Source organism: Plutella xylostella, chromosome Z (assembly GCF_932276165.1).
Source record: "Plutella xylostella chromosome Z, ilPluXylo3.1, whole genome shotgun sequence".
NCBI classification, from domain to species: Eukaryota; Metazoa; Arthropoda; class Insecta; order Lepidoptera; family Plutellidae; genus Plutella; species Plutella xylostella.
Genome location: NC_064012.1, coordinates 7,126,031 through 7,139,533, shown reverse-complemented (window position 1 = coordinate 7,139,533; position 13,503 = coordinate 7,126,031).

Genomic DNA, 13,503 nt, shown 5'->3' with positions numbered 1-13,503 from the left:
CTAACATTCTACAGTGAGTTTGAGTGCTCGTAACTTGGTAAATTGTTCTATTCACAGATTCTTTGAGCTCTTATAAGAAAGTTATCTATCATAACTACCTATAGTAATAGTGTTCTCAAAGTCATTTACAGGTATCTTTCGGATACTATGTTATTGTTCCGACATTTTGCCCGTAGAAAAGTATTTGGAAAAAAGTAAGGTATTTTTCAATTAATTTAATTAATTAGTCACAGCTTTCGGTTGAAAAAATCATCAAAAATTTCTTTGCTAACGTCAGGTAAACTTGAAGAAAAAAACTTCATGGAAGGCTGTCTTATAAGTTTAGCAAACTATTATGACCGTAAATCCTAATGCGATTATGGTACTTATTTACCTTTTAACAGCGAATGCGTTAATAAAAGAACATTTAAGACTATTTATAGTGGCAGCTTCGAATACAAAATACGTAAGCGACACAATAGGCAGATGCGACATCATAAAAGTGAGTAGCGAAAAATTATGCAATAAAAAGCTGCCGAGTCAAAACATTACTTTCCCACAATGATTAAACGGATCTTTCTATAAAGGGCAGTGGACGAGACTGTTCGCTCAAAGTGAGTTATGTAAACAAACACACATAAAGTATACGCATGTATGAAATCTCAAAAGCTAATAACCTCAAATTGTGAGGGTAACTTTTAGTAGGGTTGTTTTATATAGAACGTTAGTTTGGTATAATTCGATAAATGAGTCATGTTGGCAATTTAATGGTTTAGTCAACTCCTTAGCGACCTATTTTACTTTCATGTTTTCAGTGAATTCATGCCTGATGAAAAACATCTTAATGTAACGTTCGAAGTCAATACCTAAAATGTACCTATCAGTTTTATTGAAAATGCCAGTGCTCTGTTATACGGGTTTCAGAGCAGAATACAATGTAACTGTTCAGTGTTCATTATCCAATTATTGAGCTTTCATCACGTTCAAGTCTGTCATGTCACCCGTATTGACGGTACAATCGGAGTGTGTTACATTGTGTCAGCTTACATTTCTAATCATTATGATGTAGGTATTAAATATATCCGACATTCATATACAAATACAAACCGATAAAAACCGTCAGCTAAATAGAACTTTAATGATTTTACCATTTATTTGCCAAGAATGAATGTCGTATCAACAAAGCAATTATTACATAAGTATAAAGAAGGTTAAATATAATATTTAGAAACAGTTGAAAGTTTGTTTTATAAGTAAGTACTATTAAGTTTCACAGAACGTTAATTCCTGTATAACCAACTTCCTGTGTTTTTTTAGATCATTAACAATATATTTATGCTAATTCTACACCGACGTGAGGTCAAAAATAATGCTAATCCGCATGCCTCCAATGCTTGTGTGTTAATGTGAATGTGTGTGACGAATTTGAAAATATAGATACCTAATTAGCTACAAAAAATATGTAAATTAGTTGCATGTCAGCAGGTACCTGATTTTTTTACCTTTTTAATGCCATGTAGAATTATATGTGCCTAATTCCCAGCTTTTTTGATGTTTATTTATTACTAGCTGTTCCCGCGCGCTTCGCTTCGCCTTAAAAAGATTTCCCGTGGGTATTCCGGGATAAAAAGTAGCCTATGTTCTTTCCCAGGGTCTAGACCATATGTATACCAAATTTCATTCAAATCCGTTCAGTAGTTTTGGCGTGAAAGAGTAACAGACAGACAGACAGACAGACAGACAGACAGACAGACAGACAGACAGACACAGTTACTTTCGCATTTATAATATTAGTTAGGATTTCATTTAATAATGCTTATACCTAAAGCCAATATTGTTGTCACTTATTATCAGGTATGTACAAAATTGGATAACTATTGTAGTAAGTACACAAGCACATGTTTTTCTTTCAAGCTTTCATTTGAAGGAACAGTGTTAGGTAATATCTAATATTATACAACGAAATTAATTTATCATTAAAAATAATCAATCTTAGTGGATCTCAAAATCAAATTTATGTAACCACTAAGTATGTGTTAACTCGTATATATACGTAGAATTAAGTCAGTTTTTATGCAAATAATTGTGTAAATAAAATATTAAACGTCATTTAATTGCATTTACCTAATCTGCTAACTGCACAATATGAAATACGGAAGAAGTCAGAAAGCAACATCCGTCTCATAAAACTCGGATGAAAGTATAGATAACAGCAATAATTTGTGTCATTTCACGGTCCCTTATAATGTACCTAAACATTTATCAACATCTTTTTGTATGTTGAGCAAAAAGTCCACCTATACAACATCTCAACAGGGAACCCAGAGGAATAAGACAACTCTGTCATACATTTCTCACACAAGTCGTAAAACATTTTTTTCACTTCCTACTCAAATCGACGTTACGACTTAACATATGGCGAACTAAATTATGTCACCTACGTTCAAATGACAGTTAAATGAAAACATCCAAACATTTGTATTACACTACTTTTGTTGTCAATGGAAACCTTTTTTTTCTTTTGGAATATCCTTTCTAAAATTTTGTTATTAGATAGTTGAGTTTACTACATAAATACACTCGCAAGCAATGAAAAAGTTTCAGTGTCATAGTACCAAATTACTCCTATGTAAAACTGAAAAGGCTAGCTCAAGAGTTAAAATCTGGCCCTTTGCTATCTTTTTAATTACTCGTGCGTTTATAGTGATGTATGTATATATTATCTACTGTAATATTTCGTGATATAATAATAATACAGTTGTGTTAATAATAATAGTACTGATTTAACATGAAGCGTCGTTAAAACTTATTATTTTATTGACTAAAAACATAAACTATTATAAATATTATAAACCACAATCATTATTATCAAGACAGAATAGGAAACTCTATATCTAACATGTAACAGCAAGCGGCAACTGCAACGTAGGAATATGTATATCATACAAATTTATCATTACGATACATTTATAGTAGCAGATAAAAGGAAGCTGCCTCGCGCACATGGGGAGCCGTCAAATCCCAAACGTATTATTTTTTCAATGTCACCTCACGGTGTACTAATACAAGATAACGAAATTCACGTCTGAAGTGACTGTTCGCTTCGCGTGTAATCAGACGTGTTGGTGAGAATGCGCGTCGCGAGTGTGCACCTATAGCTGTACACATGTAGTGTGGCCGGGGTGCCATGTCGCGATACCTGTCAAAATATGACGACGCTCTTTCAGTTACAGATGTCCCTATTGTCATCGGGCTAATCTCATTTGAGCGCGCGAACCGTGAAAGTGTTCGGTATTGCGATTAACACATTTTTCTGTGCGTATTATTGGGAGGCTGTCAGTCGTTTTGCGTAAGCTGTGACAGTGAGTGGCAGGGCCTAGGGGGCGAGACACTGAGGGATCGCACGCCGAGCTAGAAATGCATTGATTCGGTGTGCATTATGGTGATAGCATTATCACTGCATCGATGGAACTGCAGCGGCTGAACTTGGCGTCCGGTTTTAGGCACTGCCTGTCTCGCTAAACCGAACCTGAAACGTATTGACTTTGTGCCAGACGCCAGCTTCCGATATCTTCTAAATTAAATGGTCGAGCGGGGATTCATTTTAATTATAACGTTATAATTTAAATACATATTGGTCATGCTTCGTTCTTTTGCCACTAAGCAGTCGTAAAATAAAACAATAAAGTAAACTTTTTAATAACTGTGTTAGCTTAATGTATCTTTAAAAATAAAGACGCACGTAAGTACCTGAATGATAATATCAATGTTCACGAGCATAAATAAAAATTACGTTCCCTGTTTCTCTTAATGTTAAAGTAAGACAAAAGGCAGTATGACACTAAACCAATCTCAGAACATTCGGTTTCAATGATCTCGCTCATACATTTTGTAAGATACGGCTACTTAGTAAAATTAGATGTTGGGGGAGATATGTCACAGTAAAGTTATTTAGATGTTTACGTGTGCAGCGTGGCATTAAATAAGCTACGAATCAGAGCGGGGGGCTAGCTGGAGTCGAATCCGGGACAATAAGTTCGCAGCAGCCGGCCTAACATGATTAACTTTTGTATCGCGCCGCTGACGCTTGTTGACATGTTTGGATGGCACTTTTGGTTTGTTTAATTTTGATGTCTTGTTATAAAAGGTGCCAAACGTAACAAGCTGAGAATAAAAAGACGAGGCTTGAAAGGTCTGCTTAGTGAAGAGGTACAATGCGTTTTTTTTAAGTAGTTATCGTATGAGAACTACAAACACGCAGTACCTACTATTTATAAATTACTTAATGTATTCCGGAAACCAAATCAGAACTAAACACCAGGCAAAAATTTGATCAACGACATGCTTTATTTCAGTCTGTGCTTATTACAAACATAAGGAATCCATTATGGCCATTAGTATTATTAGAATTGATGCAGTCGTAAGATAGTAGTGTGCAGCGATTAGGGGTAGGTGTTGGTGTGTAAGCTACACCGATACAGCTGTCGAGGAGGGCCGGGCCCTAATGCCGAGATAATGCTCCGACAGAGGAGTTAATTGCAAGCTCTGCACCACACTCGATGCGGCCCACATGCCCGCGCCCCCGGGGACCTCGGCGTCTTCACACCCCACCCCCCCACACCTACCGCTTAATCATTCAATCCTAATGGAAACCTCTGCTAAAATACGCATGAAATTTATATCACCCTCTCTCACTGACAAGAAAGCAAAAAATCGAACGTAAAATACTTTGCGAATTGTGTCCCCCAGGAACAATGGCGGAGCCACCAACGCCGTCGAAGCTGCGTCCCGCGGCGCACCAGCGCACACAACAATACGATGCGCACAAAACCCGTGCGACGAATATCATCAATCAATGTATTCCAAAATGTTTCATTAGTAAACATTAAGATGTTTGCTTACAAATGTTGTGTCCCATAATATGGTCAGATTCTGTGAAATGAGAACCGATGGGTGAAATATTGTCAGTGAAGATGTAGTTTCTCGCACAATGGCGTATAGTCTCCAAGCTGTCCATTGCATCACGTCGCGGGAGGTGACCAGGGGTGTCTGCAGAGTCAAGTTTGTGGGTGCATCAGTTGCTCTATACTCTCTCTAGCAGGTAGATTCGGCTATTATCTCTTCGTTGTGCTCTACAAGTAATATTTCATTTCGTATACAAACAAGTGAGATATCATTATTGATACAACAATTATTGTTGTCATGATATGTTTCTATGTGAAAATTTAACTTAAGCCATACATTGATTCTTGCAGGTGGCAAGTAGGAATATTTGCTTCAGCATTTGCACTAATCAATTAAAAATGGGGATCATCAGAAGCAACTTAGCAGCCAAGGATCCTTACCACCTTCCGAGACTGACAATAGCTATTAAAATTTCAATAATTATGATAGCCAAAAACACATTACTTAGGAAATCAACTACCTAGTTCCAATCAACATCACTATAAATATTTTCATGCAACCACAAAAAACGTGAGTAGGTATTAATGTCAAACATTGTATGAACCCTTTAACCCTTGCTGACTCCACCGCACCGTTACTTTAACTCTGACATAACCTTAATATTTGCATACTTAATAATTATATTCAATATCATAGTTTAGATTTGTCATCTAAACATAGACTGATGAATCATGAATGATCATGATGAATCTTAATATAAACTTGTCGATAATATCGAAGATAACAAATATGTAACAATACAAGGACTAGTAACATTGAATGCATGATTGGTACAAAAATACTACCAACCGTCTGACTTTTTCTGCATTTATGCGTTCTTGTTCCCTATACAACTAATTGGTAATTAATTATGTATAAATTGTCTTCTGCCTGAGTTCCACGCTGATAAAATGTTTCTAATCTTGAACAATGTCACTATTATTAGTATCAGTATTCAGGAATCCAGCATCAATCGTTCCCACAGTCGTCGGATTTTTATTTGGTATTTTGCATACTTTTAGTTTTATAGAGATTTATTGATACAATCTTGAAGTCCGTATACTTTTATTGTTTTTATGCTTTCAAGGGAAGATATGCAAGTTTACAACTTTGACTTCTACGTCATACTTATTTGTTTCTTTTAAGAGGTAAGTACAATTAAGTTATTAATTACTAAAAAGTATATACAAATATATTTAATTTAACACACCAAAGTAAGTACTTAATCCTTTTTTACAATATTATTCTCGAAAGAAGGTGAGCCCTAATATAGTTAGGGGTTAGGGACCATTTGTTAAACGTCTAAGTATTAATATGCAGTACCTTTTATTTTTTATACGCTTAAATTTACTTAACCTTTAAATAAATAACCAACGAATTTTAGATACATTACATTAGATAGATTACAGTCGTAATCAATCATATCATCACATCAGGCACCAATTTGTCCACTTCTCAATGGAGGTCTTAATCAGATTGACTTTTTAGAAAGCTCCACCAGCTGATATTTATTTATGTGTATTTTAATTTAATATTGAATGTAACTATGTGTTATTGTTTGTGTTATTTGTAAACATAAACTTACGATTAGCCGGCGAACGGTCTACAGAGCGGGTTATGTTAGAAAACAATATTTATTTGTCTCACGGCATTAGTGTTGCCCAAATTCAGTCTTGGTCTTGCAGTCTTGGTCTTGTTCTTGCGTTTTTGCAAGACCAAGACCAAGAACAAGACCGCGTATTTTTAGCAAGACCAAGACCAAGACTGACCGTGCAAGACTTGAGCAAGAACAAGACATAGCCTGCAAGACTCTTGCGTCTTGCAGAGCGCTATTTCACTGAGTAGTTAGGTGTAACAGTTCGGTGTATAGGTAAGTACGCTTAGGAATTCTATGAGATGCAAAAAACTGTATCAAAGAAAATGAAAAACTGGACCTATGCGCATTACGACTAATACCATAAACATAACGAATAAAAAAATATCTATTAAAATCAAAAAGTAAACTTTAATAAATAGTAATAGACTAATAGGTAATTGCAAGACTTGCAAGACTCTTGCTGCAAGACCAAGACCAAGACCAAGACTGGGAGCGCAAGACCAAGACCAAGACCAAGACCAGGTGTATTGGCGCAAGACCAAGACCAAGACCAAGACCAGGTGTATTGGCGCAAGACCAAGACCAAGACTGGTTAAGTCTCGTCTTGTTCTTGCATTTGGGCAACACTACACGGCATAACTATGTCAACGTTAGCTAGCTAATGTGCATATTATCTTAAACAAAGAAGCTGCAATACTTATTCAGCCATATTAGCAGTTTTTAATCGATATCGTAATGCCATTGTCAAATGGTAACTTAAAACGTACCTACAGGATACAGGTACATTTACCTTTAATTAGATATTGAAAAAACTAACCTTCTTAAAGTACTCAGAGACTTTGAAGGGGCGGTCTTATCGTTTATATCTCTAAGGTAACCCTTGGAGACAAAAGTTTCCTTTTTACACGTTTTATCGATCGCCTGGCCGTGAATGAATGGAAAGTATAACTCGCGCTCCTCCTTGCCACTCTCCCATGGACAGGCGCTTGTTTAAAGCGCATCATGTTATAGTAAGAATATAAACGTAACATGGTTTAATTTTAACTTTATAAAATCCAGATGCTGACATAACTGTATAAATAATATAATATAATAATATAATTTACCTAGAAAGAGCTGTTTTTCGTCGATGTTTTGGCTATGCATTCAAAACCGTGTATAATTAAAGCTACGAAGCTTTAAATATACACGGTGGGTATTTGTTGCTAAAGTGATAGGTGGACTAGGTGTCTCGGTGATTCTAATAAACTTTTTAAAAACTACATAAGTAAAAAGTATGGTTTCACTTTTTCAGTAAAACTGTTGATTTTACTTTGTTCATAAATTGTGGAACAAAATTGGTTCACAATGATGAGCTTATTTTTATAGTTACTTAGTTACCCACTTTCGGTTTGTTATGTCCATTTAACTACATTATATACAAATGGTGTCTGTAAAATCAATAAGTAATACCTATACTTACTAATATGTATATTAACATGCATAGAATTATCCTCACCTGATAAAATGAATCATGATAGAGAATCAGCTAAGGACGCCTACATCGATTTACCTACTTATAATATTATTGTTTCTGATTATTAAGGTCAATTCCGATTCATCATTCTCCGGTTGACACGCTTTGAGTAAGACTATAATAGAAAAATACATTACACTTACACAAATATATTATCTTCTCTGTCTTCCATGCAACCTTTGGATGGAGGAGTGCCTTATTGAGTGAATGAGGCATACATATATTGTATGTAAACAACTAGGTACCTAAATGCTATTGCTGAAAATAAAGAAGTTTATTATATACTCAATAAATAAGAACCTGAAATATGCAGATCGCTTTAAAAGGTTCTTATTAGTTTTAATGCCCTCCATTTGAGTAGAATCGGAACATTCAATCATCCTGTATACTTATTATAACATTAAAAATAACATAAAGCGATCACATGCACGGAACATAACGTTGTTATAACATTCGTTTCGATGTTTGTTATTTCTGATCTCTGTTCCGAATGGCTTTTAATAATACCTTTTTAAAACCACCGGACTGCCCCTTCACTGTTTAAAATATTATGATTATTACAGCCATTAACAGGCATTTGCAAGCGACCTATCGATATGCCAACAAATAAAACCCATTTCGCTTATCCAGTGAATCAGATCATTCATCTTAACCGTTATTTTGTATACCTATTAAACCATTAAACCCATCAACTGTCTTCAAAAATATACTTACATGTGTTAACAGCCTTTAAGGATAAATATTTAAATAATAGTGGAAATTACGTCATTTATCCTAGCATCAGACAGCTTTACTATCAAATCATAACCAATAAAGTTTTATAAAGACAGACATTCCAGAGCTTCGAGGCATAAATTTGAAAAATGTCTCCTAACGATCATAACATACTTAATCTTCGGATAAATTACAATTTATATCACCGAGCGCACACACCATTTTATAATTTCGGTGTGAGTATTGAAAAGTTAAAGTTGTGATAAATAAATAACAACATGATGGCAAACAAATAAAGTGCGGTCGCCTCCCGGCGCTCGGGCCCGTGTCTTGGATTAGGGACATTTTCATATGAAAGGGCAGCTCAGTTTTATGAATTATTTTCATTTGGGATCTGACGTAATGTCTCTCTTTATTTGACGGCCGAGGGGATGTTGCGTGGGAGACTTTAATTTGTTGCACTTTTCACTTAAGCGCATTAGTGAAAATTGTTTGCATGCGTTGAGTTGATATCTTACATGCGCATGTCTGATTGTCACAAACCGGCTTTGTGAGATAGAGTGTTAGTTGAGATAAAACTTGAATAAATTTGACTGTAATATATCTTTATTAAAGTAAAATTAACTAGATAAGGTTCCAATAGAATAGAAACGTGCAACAGAGAGACGACAGCTGCATACACCTATGAACGTAAGTGAGTGCATATATTGCGGAGACAAACGACAAAATTTGGCGAGCGCCGACCGAATGGAGCCGGACCACCGGTACAGGGTATTGTCCGATTTGTTCCCATTTCCATGAATTTTGTTTATCCAACATTGGCCCGTTTCTGGTCTGTTTTTTTAGGCATACACTTGATTTATCCCCAACCATTAGGTCACAGTGAGTAATGCTGTAAACTCGAACGTCGCCGCGGGGGCCCGATCCACGGACATAGATACTGTTGTCAACTTGTTGTTTCCATCCAAATAGCGCTTATTTTGATAAATTCTACGTTTTACATTTATGTCGATATTAACACTGTTTTATTAATGCATGTCATCTTGTAAGCTGTCGCTGGCTGGTGTGAGATCTGAGGTCATCAGATGTATTCTTGATAGTTTTGGAGTTTATGACTGTATAACTTATGTAGGCATACATGGTATCTTTGTGTGTTTTAGGTATGTTACGTCCCACAGTTACTGTTTGTGAGTTAAACAGCGACACACAGCAACCTTTAAACCATTGAAAGTGAAATGCGATCTATTTACAGCATCATAATAGACTAGAACATAAACTTTTTTGTGTTAACATGAAAGTAATTGTAAGTAGTAGTTGTAGTAGTAATTGTCTCTAAATGAGCTTTGGATTTCATTTCTGGGCTAAAATAGTGTGATTAGACTGCTCGGCCTAAAACAAAGTTAGAATTTTGACTGAAAAATTGTTTGTGAAACAAAACTACCTAGTTATGCTCCTGCATGAATGTTACACCGGAAAGGGTCCAGCTAGAGAACTCTCAGAGGACTCGCAGACGACTCACCTACAATGTTATGGGTAGGGTAACGTAACGTACCTTGGGACGCTTGTACCTCGGGAAATTTCTTCTATTTTAAAAACCGGCTAAATAAACCCATTAAAATTCTACCCTAGGCATAGTATTTTACTCGCTTGGCAAAACTAGTGAGTCTCGTGATCATACCGGCATCGAGTGTGTGGTGAAGACAATATGAAGTTTTTTGGAGTCAAAAGTAGCTTTTGTATAGTTTTTTGAGTTGCTTTATCTCATTGAGGCATGCTCAAAATAGAGACATGGATGTCACGTATATATTTTCAGTTATTTAATTTTATGCAGCAGCAATTATTTGAAAGATTCCTAACATAAAAATAAAGATATTGAAATTTTTGTTAAATATTGCTTTTTTGTACCTTGGGACACGATTAAATTTGTACCTTGGGACACTGTATCCTATGGTTTTGTACTATGGAGACTGTTAACTTCTAAATAACGCCATAAATCTCTGTTCTTATTAGTGGCAGAGTAAAACTGGAAAGAAGAGAGTTGTAGTAAGTCAGGATCGTTTGAAACAAGCAGTAGATAAAGTAAAAGAAGGAGAAAATATTCCTTTAAAGTGAATGTTCCAATTTGTAACATAAGATTCATACATAATCGCAAAATATAATTTCGTTATAAACTAATGATAATTTGATGTCAATGTAGTTATAAAATAACGATGATTACAAGACTTTTTGTACCAAAAATATAATAGATCAATTTGTCCTAAAGTACACTCAAAAGTGTCCCAAGGTACAAACGTGTAACGTACCTTGGGTCAAAATAAGCATTTTTACTTTAATCTTAATTTTAAAAAATCTGGCCACACCAAAGCTCCAGTACAAATACTAGTGTTAATAGATTATATATCCTACCGAATAAAGTAAATTTCACATTAATATCTTAGTTGTACGCTGCGATATCTTCATTCAAAGTTGGGGTAGTCGAAAGTGTCCCTAGGTACGTTACGTTACCCTATACCTCAATTTATATCTTCCAGGTGGATTGCTTCACTCAGATATAGAGATATATCACGAGAATTAATAAACACCGATTTGAAGGTGTCAACACGGCAACAAATTGTCGTAACTAAAGACGAATAACTTCCTGCTCCAACTAAAATAATCGGGCGTTGACTAAGTATAAATAAATAAGTCGGTTCAAAGAAACGCTATCAAGATTAGGAACACACGTATCGTGTGACATTGATTACATGTTAGTCACTTTATAAGCTGCCGAGGAGAGGAGCCTCGTCAGCACACGGACAATGAGGACAGATAGACGAAGCTCACTTGTCACACGACAACACTTTTTGTCTCTTGTGAATTTTTATAAGCAGATAGTTTTTTTTGTAGTGGAACAGTGTAGGAAGGAAGCCACTGCGGGCGGTCTGTGCCCTCCTGGGGCGTACACAAAACATTTCGTGATCCATAAAGACAAAAGGAAAATTAAAATCTGTATAACTCTCAGACTGGGCGCGTCTTTTACAGATTACACTTTAGAATCAGATAACTTGGGTAATTTGGTTATTGGTTTTGATTTGATATAAGGTGAAACATGTATACCTATCTTAATTATGGTTTGACAGTTAATTAATTGATATAACTTTATGCGTTAAAGAAACTTATCTTAGATTAGGCGACCGACCGTAACTTATGTAGGTATAGGAGTGATGTTCATTTACATACAAACTTTGAAGTCCTTCATTAACTTAACTTTTCATTTATCCGAAAATTCTTAGGTAGGTACATAAGTTTAAACTTACAAATAACATTTTATGCATAAACCTTAGATTAAAATATACAATATCGTTGGCATGAAGATATAAATCATATTCTAAGTACGCGGATTCTTTTCAACTTTTTGTGTGAGCATTCAAAATAAGCATACTGAGCGTCCCTGAGTGCCTGTCCGGATTTGCGGCCGCCAAACGGAAAGTAGTCAAGAGTTCACTCTACATGTGCCTATAATAAAATATTTACATTTTACTTTTATTATTCATGTAAACAAATGCTCCCTGGATTGGTTTTGAATTTTGTTGACTGCATTTACGAGAGCTTGGCCATTTCGCTGGTGAATATGCATTATGGATGCTCTACTCCTACTGTTTTTAGGGTTCCGTAGCCGAATGGTAAAAACTGGCCTATCTGTCCGCTTGTCCGTGAGTTGTAGTATGGCACTTGGGAAGGTATATTTATTGATGACGTGTGGCTCGACCAAATTATGCTCATCATCAGCTAGCATAGTAGGTATGTCTACTCTACTCATAACTATATTTTGTAAATTATACAAAGGCGATATTAAACCCAGACCGGTCATTAGAGAACCTATCGACATTAGTTAGATGGCTGAAACAAAATGTCTCATAACATTGATTTATCTACAAAAAAATCTGATATACCGCTAGCTGCTGGAATTAGCCATGTCCAAAATTTTGTACTGGATTTGTGCTGAAGATGAAAATGAAAAAGTACCTATTTATTAAAAACCGTTAACATTGCAATTAAATGGGTCGTATAATGATGGATGTAGCATTATGGTGTAGAATTACCAAGTAAGTAAATATCATCGGCGTCCCCTACAGTAGGTACGGTGGCCTGCGCCTAAAAGTATACAGGCGGAGTTTTTAAAATAGCGATCTCAAGCTCACATGCTGCTCAAGCACATCCACATAAACACCACTGCTACACACATCACACACAACACGTCCCCAGATTTATAACAGATGTAGCTGGTCCCTTCATCATCAGGGATCGCTATTTTAAAAACTCCGCCTGTATACTTTTAGGCGCAGGCCACCGTACAACCCGTATCGTCAGGGACGGTAGGCAGATTAGACAGAGAATGTTCACAGATATTTTACAGGCTGAAATACGTAAAATTAAATTTAGTGGCATTGAATAAAACAATCTCGAAACAATTTAAGCTATACTTTAGTTGAGCACTAGCTCACTCCTCGCTCAACACAGGGGGGTCACTCCATATGACAAAACATTTCTGAGCGCTACTGCGCGAGTCACGAGTTACGACTCTATCTCGCTATAATAAACGTGCCGATAGCACGTCAGCTCTCGGCCGTTCATTTTTCGTCAGTATAGAGTAACCCCTGGGGGCCGAGTGTCGGCCGAGCCGCGAGCTCCGTCCGGAAATCATTGATATAATAAAGACCTAAGCGAGAAAGCGGCCACTCGCTGCGTGATAGATGCGCAAGCGCGAGCGACA